This window comes from Paroedura picta, chromosome 7, assembly GCF_049243985.1.
Source record: "Paroedura picta isolate Pp20150507F chromosome 7, Ppicta_v3.0, whole genome shotgun sequence".
Classification (NCBI taxonomy): domain Eukaryota; kingdom Metazoa; phylum Chordata; class Lepidosauria; order Squamata; family Gekkonidae; genus Paroedura; species Paroedura picta.
The window spans coordinates 89,567,452-89,580,854 of NC_135375.1; positions in this window are offsets into that span (position 1 = coordinate 89,567,452).

The window sequence follows — 13,403 nt, forward strand, 5'->3', positions numbered from 1 at the left end:
AGAGGCATTAAGCACCAAACTGCTTAAAGAATAATATAGTTTTTTTAATTAGGAAGAGAAACAATTTCATGAATAGGGGAGAGAGACACAGAGAGACAGAGACAGGGAGAGTCCTCTCTGTCTAACTGTTATTCCATGTTCCTTCTGTCTGTTTTGGAGGCAAGCAGAGAGGAAGTCTGCTCCAACGAACAGGAAGTCTCCAACTGAGCCAATCAGGACATAGGAGGAGACTATTTTAAAATATCAGGAAATTGCTCATCTAAATATGCTAAATACACCTTACCGAATATTCCCTGTAGGATATTCTTCTTATGCTGTTAAATTATACACACCAAAGGCACAACTTTATATGCTTCTCAGAGTTAGAGGATCAGCAGGATAAAGTTGTAGATATAGTCTGCTCCTGTAAAGCCCAGATAGACAAGGGGGCTGCTTCCTGAAATACTTGGCAAAGTTCAGCCCTTTGAAAGCTGCCTTACATGGAAGTCAATGATTGGTCCATCTAGCTGAGTAGTTGTTACACATCTTCCCCTTCTGCTGGGTCTCAACACTGCTCACTCACATACTCAAAAACCATCAAGAGGTGTCATAAAACTCCAGAAAGATAATCTTGGTTTTAATACGAACATCCCTAAGTTTCATAGAGGGCAAAGGGAAACCAATTCGATAGCACACGCAGCTAGCCTAGTATGAACCACTCCAATAACCACTCTGCAGCATGCAGAGCTCAGATTCCTATGGAAGCAATTGAATTTATGCTTGCAAGGCCCAAGGAGACAGTGCAATATTGCCGCTGGAATATTTTCCAGTGAGAGGAGTCTCAGGCAGCAAAGGTTTAAATGAGCATAACCACTCCCCTTTCCACCCACCCCCCCGAGTCCAAGCCTATCATTGGCTACTTTGGGAGAGGGCAGGTCAACTGGCCCAAATAAGGGCAGAATTTTTTTTTTATTGAAACCCTTTTTCTTTCCTGCTCACTCAGAACTGGAAACAGCAGGCACAGGGCAGAAGGGCTCCCCCCAGCTGCCGTTTTTAAAAACCCCACACTGCAGTACCATTGAGGGGCCTTCACAGTACCATATGGCAGTGGTCCCCAACCTTTTTAACACTGGGGACTGGTCAACGCTTGACTATTTTACTGAGGCCCGGGGGGGGTAGTCTTTTGCTGAGGGATGTCGCCGTGTAAGCCCCAGCTCCGCTTGCTTTCCCGCCTGCACCCCTGACTACCCACTGCCTGCTGGGGGACACTGCCACCGGCAGCTGCACAGTGCCACGCCGAGGGGGGCCCCCAGCCATGGTGGCTGCTGGGGAGCACCAAAGGTGAGCTGGCAGCAGAGTGGCAGGGACGCCCCCAAGGCAGCAGCCGGGCAGGAGGACGAGGAGGAGCGGCGGCCCTGTATCGACAGATCTACGGACCGGGACCGGTCCCTGGACTGGGGGTTGGGGACCACTGCCATACGGTACCATGTACGATGGCTGGAAAACCCTGCTCTAGAGGCTAGGAGGATGCAGCAGAGGAGAACCCAGTTATGCCAAGAACTGGCTTTTATGTGTATGGGAATTAAGAGAAGCATAATCACTTTGTTCCCTCCTTCTGTTCTGGTTCTGCGCTAGAAATCACAGCCTAAAGGTACAATTCTGAGAATGTTAAGCTCATAGAAACCCCAGTGCAATTAATTGCATTTAAGCATCTATTTGAATGGGCTTTTAAGTATTTCTAAGGTCCTCTGGATTGCTTACAGCAGAAGAGTAGATTTAGACATGTTTCTCATGCAAGCCTGATTCAGATGCTTCAGGGGTGGTGATGAGATTCCTGGCAGAGATGCATCTGATGCCCCTTTAAACAGGCTGATCCCATGAAAACCCTTCTTCTTCAGGTTTTCTCAGGTGGCAGGCACTTTAGAATGGATGTGCACAGGGAAGGCAGGTGTGGATGCCAACATCTCCATTCCACATTTCTCTGAACAGGGCTAGTCTCTCCAGTTTCATGACTTATGATAGAATTTTGCTTCCAGGTTTTCTTCTTGCTTGGCTTAAACCTGTCATTACTGTTTTCAGCTCTTCGGCTTGCTGGCTCTGATCATGACAATCTCTGCAGGCTTCTTTTCATGGGCTTCCTCTACCGTCTGGTATCGAGAGTTCACGGAGATGTGATGCTAGGAAACCCCATTAACTGATCTTGGTCATTTTAAAAGAAGAAGAATAGAGTTGGTCCTTATATGCCGCTTTTCTCTACCCAAAGGAGTCTCAAAGCGGCTTACATTCGCCTTCCCATTCCTCTCCCCACAACAGACACCCTGCAGGGTGGGTGAGGCTGAGAGAGATCTGATATCACTGCCCGGTCAGAACAGCTTTATCAGTGCTGTGGCGAGCCCAGGGTCACCCAGCTGGCTGTGTGTGGATAAGGAGCGGGGAGTCAAACCCAGCTGGTCAGATTAGAAGTCTGCACTCCTAACCACTACACAAAGAGCAACACAGGCCACATGGGCACCTGTTTCAATGCCAGCCTCATGATTAGGGAAGAGGGGGATTCCCCGTTCTGTAATTGCAGTCATGGAAATCTGCCTGCCTGTTGTGTGACTGGCCCTGCGAGGGGAGGGGGGAGTACCTAGAGAGAGTTTCAATCGGCAATGTAGAAATGATCATGATTAAATGGTGGCGTTCACTGCCATGGGATGTGCTGATAGCTGTGAGAATGGACGTATTCCAGGGTGAGAAGTGCAATGGTTACTGGCCATGATAACTAAAGACTCAGGGACAGTAAACTAGTGCTAGGAGATAGCATCAGGGAAAGCCTGATGCTCTGTTTGCTGGTCCACTGGGTCAAGGAGAAAGCTGGAGTGGATGGACCAGTTGCCTGACCTAGCAGGGTTCTTCTTATCTTCAGTCCATCACAAAACAGTGTGAGGATAGATCAACCCCTCTGCCCAGCCAACACAACCACACTCTGAACCAGAGCCTTGTGAGTGCTTCTTTTCTTTTTGTTAAACACCAATGGACCATTGGTCCATTGAACCCCACATAAACTAATCTGATGGACAGCAGGTCTCCAGGGTCCCAGACACAGAAAGGTATGCCACAGCACCTCCTAGCTCATATTTATTTATTGTACGGTGTGTGCAGAGTGGCCAGGAGATCCTCAGAATGTCTGGCAGCAAGGCAAGGGATGTTCGGAGATGGTTTTCCATTGCCTGCCTCCACGTCATGACCTTAGTATTCCTGGGAGGTCCCCCCTCCAAATACTAGCCAGGGTTGACCCTGCTTAGCTTCCGAGATCTGATGAGATCAGACTTGCCTGGGCAACTGAATCTTGAATCTTCTGCTGGCGACTTGTGACTCTCCCTACTAAGCATCATCTCCCTTTGTATCACACTAGTGCAAAATGTAATGTGAGTGTTGTAAAGACTGTACATACACAAACAAGATTCATGCAAACTCTCTCCATAGAGAGAAAGGGTGACACAAAATCTGGCCTGCATGTCAATTGGTTGTGCCACATTTAAATGCAGGAAGGTGGATGAACATATTCTACAGTCAAATTTGGCTGATTCAGTGGCTGCAGTCAGGATGGCTACAATCCCTGGACAACCAATGACTTATACATGTATCCACAGCTGCAGAAGAGCTGTGCTTTCTCCCATTTAATTTCCTGAGCACATGAATGTAGCCAATCAGAACAGGCCTTGCTCATGACACAATTTGTGCCTAGTAGTAAGTGCAAAGAAAGGCTATTCTGGAATGTCTTCCATTAATGATATAGTTTGGCTGCTCCTTAAAACTGATATAAACATTTGTATTTGTTTGTTTCTTTAATGACTTCATTTATACCACACTTTGGTCCGCATCGAGGACACAGACTGGCAACAACATTCTCCCCCTCTGTTTGATTGTCACAATAACCTTGTGAGGCAGGTTAGGCTGACAGTGTGTGCCTGGCCCAAGGTCACCCAGCAAGTGTCCACGGCAGGAGGAGGATCTGTATGCAGGTCTCCTGGATTTGAGTCCTACACTCTGACTATGACACCCTTATCTCTGCAGCCTTGTTCTACAGGCTTCAATGGCCTTGCACTGTCATAGGAATTGGCAGATGTGGATGCCAATCCACCCCTATCCCTTTTGTTGAGTTTCAAAAGGGAAAGGTGGGTGAAGCACCAGGCTGCTTAACAGAACAAAATAGCTTTATTAAGAAGAAAAACAACTTTGTAAAGAAAGAGAGGAGAATTTTCTGCCTACTGTCTTCTTTATTTATTCATTCTGTCCTGGTGGCAAGCAGGGAGGCAGTCTGCTTAAAGTAGCAGAAAATCTCCAAATGGGCCAGTCAAGATGCAGGAGGGGACTGAAAAACATCAGGAAGGTCCTAATCTAACCATGCTAAATACACATCTCCTCCATTGCCCCGTGTAGGATATTTGAGCCTCTAGGGGGAGGAGGCCCGAATATTCGAGAAGGATATTCGAGCCCCCACCTTGAGCCTCCGGGGGGAGGTGGGATATAAATTAAATAATAATAATAATTCATATGCCTTTGAATCATGCACAATACAGATCTTGCATGTTCCGACAGTTGTCACCAACACCCTCCCCAGTGGCAATCCTGTCATAGAATAATAGAATAATAGAGTTGGAAGGAACCTCATGGGCCATCTAGTCCAACCATCACTCATCTACTGTAACCTGCCTACCTATTGCTCATCCACTGTAACCTGCCACCCCCTTAAACCTTCACTGAATCAGCCTCTCCATCAGATGGCTATCCAGCCTCTGTTTAAACATTTCCAAAGATGGAGAACCCACCACTTCCCGAGGAAGCCTGTTCCACTGAGAAACCGCTTTAACTGTCAGGAACTTCTTTCGGATGTTTAAACAGAATTTCTTTTTAATTAATTTCACCCCATTGGTTCTGGTCCGTCCTTCCAGGGCAAGAGAGAACAACTCTGCTCCATCTTCTATACGGCAGCCTTTAAAACACTTGAAGATGGTTATCAAGTCCCCTCTCAGTCATCTTCTCTGTCCATTCTCTGCTAGTGCTCATTCAGATTCGCTAATGACCATCTCACAATACTTCTGGATTGTCAAATATAAAGGATGATCTGTGATCATTTACATGGCATTTAGATCGAGCTAAGTAGCAATTTTCTCTTCACCCTTCCACAGATTTTAATGGGCTGTGGTTTTATGGAGGTTAAAAAAGTCCATGGTTAGCAGACAGCTGGAAGGAACAGGTGTGATGCAGGTTTCCTAGGCTATTTACATATCTAATTGAACAAATGATCAAAAAGAGAAAGAAGTCACACTCTGCTGCTCAGAGAACCACCAGTGGGAAAATCACTCACTTCTTTTTAACATATTTTCCAATATGTTACTTTTGAGATTGTAGTCCAGGAGGGGCAGTAGATACAGCGCTTGACAGCTATCGAATTCCCTTCCCTTTAAAAGATTTTTCCACAGGAATCAAAATCTCAAATCACACCAGATCAAACTTTAAACAGATCGCTTTGGCCTTCTATGTGCAGAGACTCCCTTACTTCCAAAGGTCAAGACAACAGCTTGGATGTCTTGTTATAATATTATCATGGTAAACTTGAGGGGTGGGGTTTCAAGGCAAGGAGTCATGAGCAGCTATTGGCTAGCTTTGTTGTTGTATTACAAATGCATTCACAGAGTAGTAAGAACATATCTCAGGTCTTTGTCTTTAAAGGGCCCTCACAGAGGTTCCTTCCCCTCCTCTGTGAGCTCTCCGGAAAATGGCATCACAAATGCAAGATTACAGGAGATTAAATGCAAAATAAATCTTCACTTTTTGCAGGGAAATGTGTGTGTGTGTGTGTGTTTTTAAAGAACCAATGGTTCTTCATGTCAACCTATTTAAGCCAGCACAGGTATTCTTTTCCAGTTTTGTGTACCCCACCTTTCTGCCCTCACAAGGGCTACTAAGGCAGCTAACAATTTAAAACTTGCATGATAAAAATGAAATGAAACCAAAGAGCCTTCATCAGCAAGTGGAAGGTGGCAATAGAAAGGGGACAGATGCATCTCCCTGGGGAGAGAAGTCCAGAACTTTGGTCCATGACCAAGAAAGCTCTCTCATCTTTCATCTTACAAACCCCACTTTGCTCTTTTTTCAAAGTACAAAACTGCTCCAGGGATTGGAAAGGGAAGGAGGTTAGCGATGACATGCGTAGTCACCCAGGGGTACCTTCCTCAGCTGGATTTTCTGGTTTCAAGCCACCACTAGCTGAATGACTATGGAACAAGTTTTTTTTGCAGGGGAGTCATTTAATGATGCCACAAAACAGCTGATCTTGAGTTGGTAGGGTCTTTCTCAATCACCTGAATCAGCTGACTCAAGCCTGAATTGATTTGAATGTCTCTCATTTGGTCCATTTAAATTAATAGGGATTGCAATTCAGCTCACATAATCCTGAAAAAAAGACCCAAATAAATATAGGCTTCAGCTGTTTTGGGTTTATCGGAGCTGGATCGAACATTGGGGAGTTGCTGACAAAATGTCTCACCCACTTCCCCAGCCTCCCACCATCCCAGTGGTTGCCAGGTTCTGGCTAACCATTACAGTTTTTTAGAAAAATTAGAGAACAGTTGCCCGCAGTTAAAATATTCTCAGGATTTTTGCTAATATAGGACAAAGAAAGGATCTCTCAAAAGAAGCTGCTGCAATTCCCAGTAACAGTCCCCCATTAGGAGCCATGTTCTTGATAGGCTCCTGCCACACACCTCTAAACTAGCCATTGCCGTCTACCCCCTCCCTTCGAATCATCAACAGAGCCATCACACTCGGCTGTCATAAAGCTGTGATTGCAGTCGTAAGGCACAGGGTAGGGAAGCCTCCAAGGATGTCATAACTTTTATCCTGGCCTTGTCTAATGTTTGCATTCATTACATCATAAAAAAGCAGCCGTAAATGGATTTATGGAAGATACTGAACTCTCCATGTTTTTGCCTTGACATGCGCTCTGGGACAACTTTACAGTCATTAATCTTCTGACTTCAAAGCTGGGCCAGAACAGATGTGCCGGATTTTGGTCTAATCTAACTTTAGAGTAATAAAGAATAATGTCACTGACAAGGGAAGTCCCACTGGGGACATGCAAAGCTGCCAGTTTGAATGGCTACAGGCTCTTCGGGTCAATGCATGTATCCCAGCCATCATATCGAGGTCCACACAGTGGTTATTTCTGTGCATCTAGTTCTACGCGTGGGAATGTAGAATGGGATGGTATAGGCTGCTCTCATCAGATCTTGGAAGTTTGACAGAGTTGGTATTCAGATGGGGGACCACCAAGGAAAGCTCTGCAGAGGAAAGCAAGGGCAAACCATCACTGATTCTCACTTATCATGAATGTTTTTTGCTGGGGTTACCATAAACCAGTTGTGACTTGATGACAATAGCCATGTATATAGTTCTAGGCATGCTCAGATGACTTTTTCCAGGCAACTTGTTCTTCTGTGGTGGTAACTTTGCACTGAACACAAATGAGTCATCTTGTGGAGGCAGCTGCCACACAAAGCAGCACAAGGGAAACGCCAACTCAGGCCTTCTTCATTCACGGTACCCATATGTTTCAGGACTCCCTTCAGTGTGATGTGAGTGACTAAAAGCCCAGAGCATTCTACACTGGAACCTCCTGGATGAGGTTCTCAGGAAAGGCTTGGCTTCTGTGTAGTAGCCTTGAATCCTCACATGTGCCTGCTTGGTCTATCAAGGTTGGTATTGTGCCCTCAAATTAGTACCCCTCCCCCAGGTCTCACATGCAAGGTTTTTCACATCACCTGCTACCCGATACTTTTAGCTTGAGATCCCAGGGACGGAACTTGGGATGCTTTACCACTGTGCCATGGCCCCATCCTTCTTAGGGATCTCTTTTCGGAGGTTGGCCCTTCTGAACAATTCATTGTAACAGAAGAAAAGGTTTACAACATTTCTTTTTACAAGTGTTTTCATGGCCCTAGGGCAATCATTTATGGATGTTAATTATAGCTCAGTTAGCATTTGCCTTTTCTGCATTGTTTTGGATGAGCTGGTTTTAACTGTAATCTTGATTGCCATGTCATCACAGTTGTCTGATAAATTTTGAAAGTCACTCAAAGAGTAAGGTCGGATGGAAAGCACGGTTGGTGGGAGGAACTAATGAATGGAATGCCATTCTTCCTCTTGTTGACACCATTCTGCTGCCTCCCTGACCAATGGGATGCTCTCTCTACAGCTGAAATTAACATGATCCCCAAAATTCATCTCTGCAAATTACATATCAGCTGGTGATAGCCACAGAATGTACGGCATCCACTGATATTTCATGGCAGCATTCATGTAGTCCATCAGCATGCCTCATGTCATCCATTTAGCATACTATATATACTGGATTCCCATCCCCATTTTATCCTCACAACAACCCCAAGAGAGAGATTGCAGTGAGAGAGTGACAGTGATTGGGTTAAGATAACATTTTCAGTGGTTAGTATGTTGGACTTCGTATGTTGACTTCCAGTCTACCATGAAGCTTGTGAGGTAACCTTTGGCCTATTACTCTGTCCCAGCTAGCTATCTTCACTGAGTTGATGCTAACACACCTGAAGGGGCTTTCTACTGGGTCATCAGTACATATCATTGGTACATCAAGGTCAGTATTCTCTACTCAGACTGGCAGAGGCTCTACAGGGTCTCAGACAAAGGTCTTTCACACTGCCTACTGCCTGGTCCTTTCAACTGGAGATGCTGGGGATTGAACCTGAGACATTCCGCATGCAAAGCAGAGGCTTTCCCACTGAGCCACAGCCCCTCTCTTGTGAAGATAAAAGAGAAGTTCATGGGCAATGTCTTGAAGTCTTTGGAGGAACCATAAGATAAAAGAGTACTAGAGAGATAGGTCATCCTCAGTTCTGTCCTAAGGGGCAGGATTTGCCAGTTTATCAGTTTCCTGCTATGGGTCTTTGGGATTTTCACTTGTAAAGTATCGATGTGGTGTCAGTAATAACCTGTCAGTGCCAGCTGTCAATATATGGTGGTTTGTGAGAGGGGGGAGCGGGCCTAAGAAAACTGCTCTGTCTGTAACCATTTTTATTGTTTTGCTTTGCCTGTATGGTCTAATTATAATTTTTTTTGGAAGGGAATAGACTCAGGGGAGGAAGGGAGCTTGGATACTATTGGATGAGCCTAGCCTTGATCAACTTGGCACAAACACTGTAATGTGCACCTGGGTGCAATGTTACACCATGCTTTCCATGAGAAAAAGGGGAAGGGGAGTCTCACCTTCTTTAATTGGGCATGTTTAGGTCTGTTGAGAATGGCGACCTTGGGGTTATATTGAGCAATGTGTTGCTCATCTAATCAGTTTCAACAAGAATAATCATGAGCTCTGCATCGCTACTTCAACAAACTCATTTTGCTAATATGCCAAGTGTGTTCATTGACACTAAGCTAAGTCAGTTGACATCAATGGGCTTAGAAGGGTGTGGCTCTGCTTCGGATGGCTTTGCCAATGAGCTTCCTTGCTCCAGCGTTCTTTCCGCTATACCATGCTGGCTCTTTTATTGCTGACTTCCATATCTGACACAGCGTTTGACGTGCCATGCTACTAACCTTGTTAGGAGCATCCAGTGGGATTCAAGCCGCTTTAATCAATTTAGCACTCGTTTTAATGCTGAGCATGTTATTTTGGACGATTCAGTTTTTATAGCTGAAGAATTTTTTTTTTAAATGCTGTCTCGTGTAATAAAATATCACAAAATATGATCTCGTTGTTGATCAAGTCAAAGAAAGCCCCATAACCAAAATGCGTCGAAGAAAGAGATCGGTGCAAAAGTCATTATTAATGCCATTGCAGGATCTTGCCATTGATTATCTGATGAAGTGAATCACACATTTTGGATCCAGGTTGTCTGGCTTGAGAGGCGATGCATTTTGAAAACTGAAGGAGACCTATATTTGTTCTCTTTTATGAAACAGAAGTGCAAAGATGCCAGATCTCCAATGGCATTGCCCGGCTGTAGTTTCACAACTGACAAAAGGATGTATTTCCCCCCAGACAAATAGCTTATTAAGCTGACCGACACAAGGAATGAGCAGTTTAAGAAAGGATTAGACAAATTCATGGTGCAATAAACCTGACGCCACTGTGTTCAGAAGAAGTTATCCAGCAATTCTGACCGCAACCTTTCTTGACTGGCCTTGCTAGCAAAAGGACAATGATCTCTGCTGCATCACTTAGTTCTTTCTTCCTCAAAGCAAAGAATAAATCCTGACTTCCCCTCACATTACTGGAGCAGGAAGGACTTCAGAAGAGGTCAGAAGGCATTTCTTTGGGTCTCCAGGGACCATTGTAAACAAACGTGTGGCTTGGAACCTCTCAACATTTTGTGATTGGCCACAGCCCTTATGGGCACCCTTTGGTGGCTGGCTGTTCCTTCTAGCAACCGTCTTGTCATGGGACCCAGCACTAATTCTCAATGTTCCACAAGTGCTCATAGGCTCGATAAGGTGGGGGACCACTGGTCTGGTTTCTAGCCTCTGTAGATGATATAAGAGTTGTGAAAATAATTCCTTTTTTCCCAGACTGATCAATCTTTTTAGATTGATCTCTTACGCTTTCTCAAACTATAAAGTGCTTATGGGTTCAAGGCTGGGATCACCTGATCAATCTTTTGGGGTCTTTTTAGATTGATCAGGTGATCCCACCCATAAGCACTTTTTATAGTTTGAGAAAGAGTAAGACATACTACTACAAAAAAATTAGGTACCATGAGAGAGGCAACCACAGACAATCAGCCCTTTGCTTTAAAGAAGAGACATTGGTTTGAGTTCTTCAAGAAAGCCCCTTCAGGGCTACATGGAAAAATGTCCAAGCCAAGAGACACAAGTCTTTGTTAGGGTTGCCAACTCCAGGTTGGGAAAGTCCAGATGGAAACAGGGGAGACCAGGGATTGGAGAGGGGAGAGACTTCAGCAGGTTATAACACCATAGCAACCATAATCCAAAGCTGCCATTTTCTCTAGGGAAACTGATCTCTGTGGTGTGGACAGAAGCTGTCATTCCAGGGGATCCCCAGGTCCCACCTGGAGGTTGGCAGCCATAACATGTGGGTAAGCTGACTGCATGGGTGTCAGTCAGTTGATAAATGCTGCCTCCAATGTCCATGTTTTCTTTTGAGTTAAAACCTTTTGCGTTTGATCCAAACAAACTAGTGATACCACAGCAGGGTCTGATGAGGTAAATGGTGGGTCTGATCCAGCCAGGTAATGTTGAAGCCCTCAGGGAAGCAATGTGTACTGATGTGAGTTTGATCTAAGAGAGCCAGAACCAGAGGCTACAGCAAATGCTGTTATTCCTTAACTATGATGGATGATGCCTCAATGGGAAGTTATCAGCAGATGGTCTTCAAAAGGGTTGGCAGGCTGTGACCTCTGAAACTGACTGAATGGTGGGAGGCTGATGTGCTCGCATTAGACCATTGCACAGGTGCCATTTCTGGTAAAAATGGAAAGCAACCTCTTTCTCATAAAAGCAGGAGTGTCCGTTACATCACTTCTCTTTTCACCAGAGGGGACATCAGGATGACGCTTCGACTGTGGCCTGCACACTCTATCTCCATCCCTTCCTCCCATTGTTGCCTCAGGCATCAGCTGAGATGCCAGGAGGTCTCTCAGTACAGCAGAAGGCCTAGCATCCCTAGAGAAGTGCCCATCAGAATATCGGAGGTGGCAGGGGAGTGCGTGAGAGAAAGAGAAAGAGAGTGAGTGAAGAAATAGCCATTTTCATGTTTGAGTGAGGCTGAGGCAGGCTGCTGTGAATTACTTCAAGCAGCTTGGGTAGGGATGGGTACAAATGGGTTCAAAGCAAAAGTCTGTGATGAATTTTTGCCAGTTCGTGGGTCACAAAGTGAAGTTCGTGGTAGATTAACTGACACAAACTTTCTGTGAACCTTCAAGCGGTTCCTGGAGGCTCCTGCTGGTTTGTGAATGGATACATTTCCAGACAGTCTCTCTTCAAACAAAAGTTTGCCATAATTGAAAGCAACATGTGTGTGAAATTGTCCAGTCTTGGAAAAACTCTTATCAGTTTCCAACCAGGTTTGACAGTTTCAAAATGTATTTACCTGTGTTCCTTTGTGTTCCCTTCCCATTTTCTCAGATGGAACTTGTACACTTTACTTGGATTTGTTGTGACTTTGTGCTTTGAGATCAGTCCTTTGAAGCTTGCAAGGCCAGTGGCACAGGGTTCTGCTAGGACATTCAGTTTCTACTGCAAAGATCCTCTGGATCGCCCTTAGTCGAGTGGTACTGATTCTGTTGGGCAAATTGTACCAGTTCTATGGGACTTACACAATGCCTCTCCCTTCAGTTTCTACCGCTGAGACTCTCTGACTTGATCTGCCAAAATGGCACTGGTTTTGTTGGGCTTGCAAAAATGTCTCCCACCTCCAGTTTCTACTGCAGAGATTTTTGGAGATTTTGATTCTGTTCTGCTGGGCTTCTATTGTCCTTGCTTTTTTACTGTTTTTTCCCCTTCTTTGGAAACAATGGAGCACAGGATTATCATCAGACCTTGTAAATGCAGTCTTCACCAAACTTTAAGGCAGATAGAAGAGAATTAGCCAGAGATCCTCTGTGAGTTTGGTGTCAATAGTATGCCTGCCAGGGAGGGGGAATGCTCCTACCACCCTACAAACTTCACAAACTGAACTGGTTCATTTAGCCCCTTAAAGTATGTGAGTATCTGTAATTCATGTACCGGGCATGCCATGAACTACAAACCATCATAAACTACATTTCCCAGGTCCATGCCCATCCCTAACCCCTAAACTATGCTAAATACACATCTATTCCAATGCCTCCTGTAGGAATTCTTCTTATACTGTTGATTCATGCATGCTACAGATCTTGCATATTCCAGCAATTTATGCAATCCTATACAGAGTTGACACCCTTCTAAACTGATTGACCTTAATGGATTCAGAAGTGTGTGACTCTGTTTAGGACCACACTGTGAAGTTGCTAAGAAGCATGGCTTTCTAGTTAAAAAGCACTGGCAGATGAGCCTGAATATCAGTTAAAATTATCACTTTTGCAAATTCCATTAGCAAGCTGTTCATGCAAGTTTGATTTCTCTCGGTAGCCAGAGTTATCTGCACTCTTTATTTTAAACAGGGAGACTTTTTAAAAAATCACACAATCCGTCTCTTGAGAAAGAAACTCGTCTTCCTCCAAATATTTCCACTTGCACAGCAATGCCTTGAGACACACAAAGGAGTTGGAGAGAGAGAGAGAGAGAGAGGTTTGAAAAAGAAATCTTTTAAGGATCATTTGGAAACGACAATAAAAATAACTGCATTTTGATCAGGAAAAGACAGAGCTCTTGAATAAAGTTACAAAATAAAAGGCAATTCTGTCAGA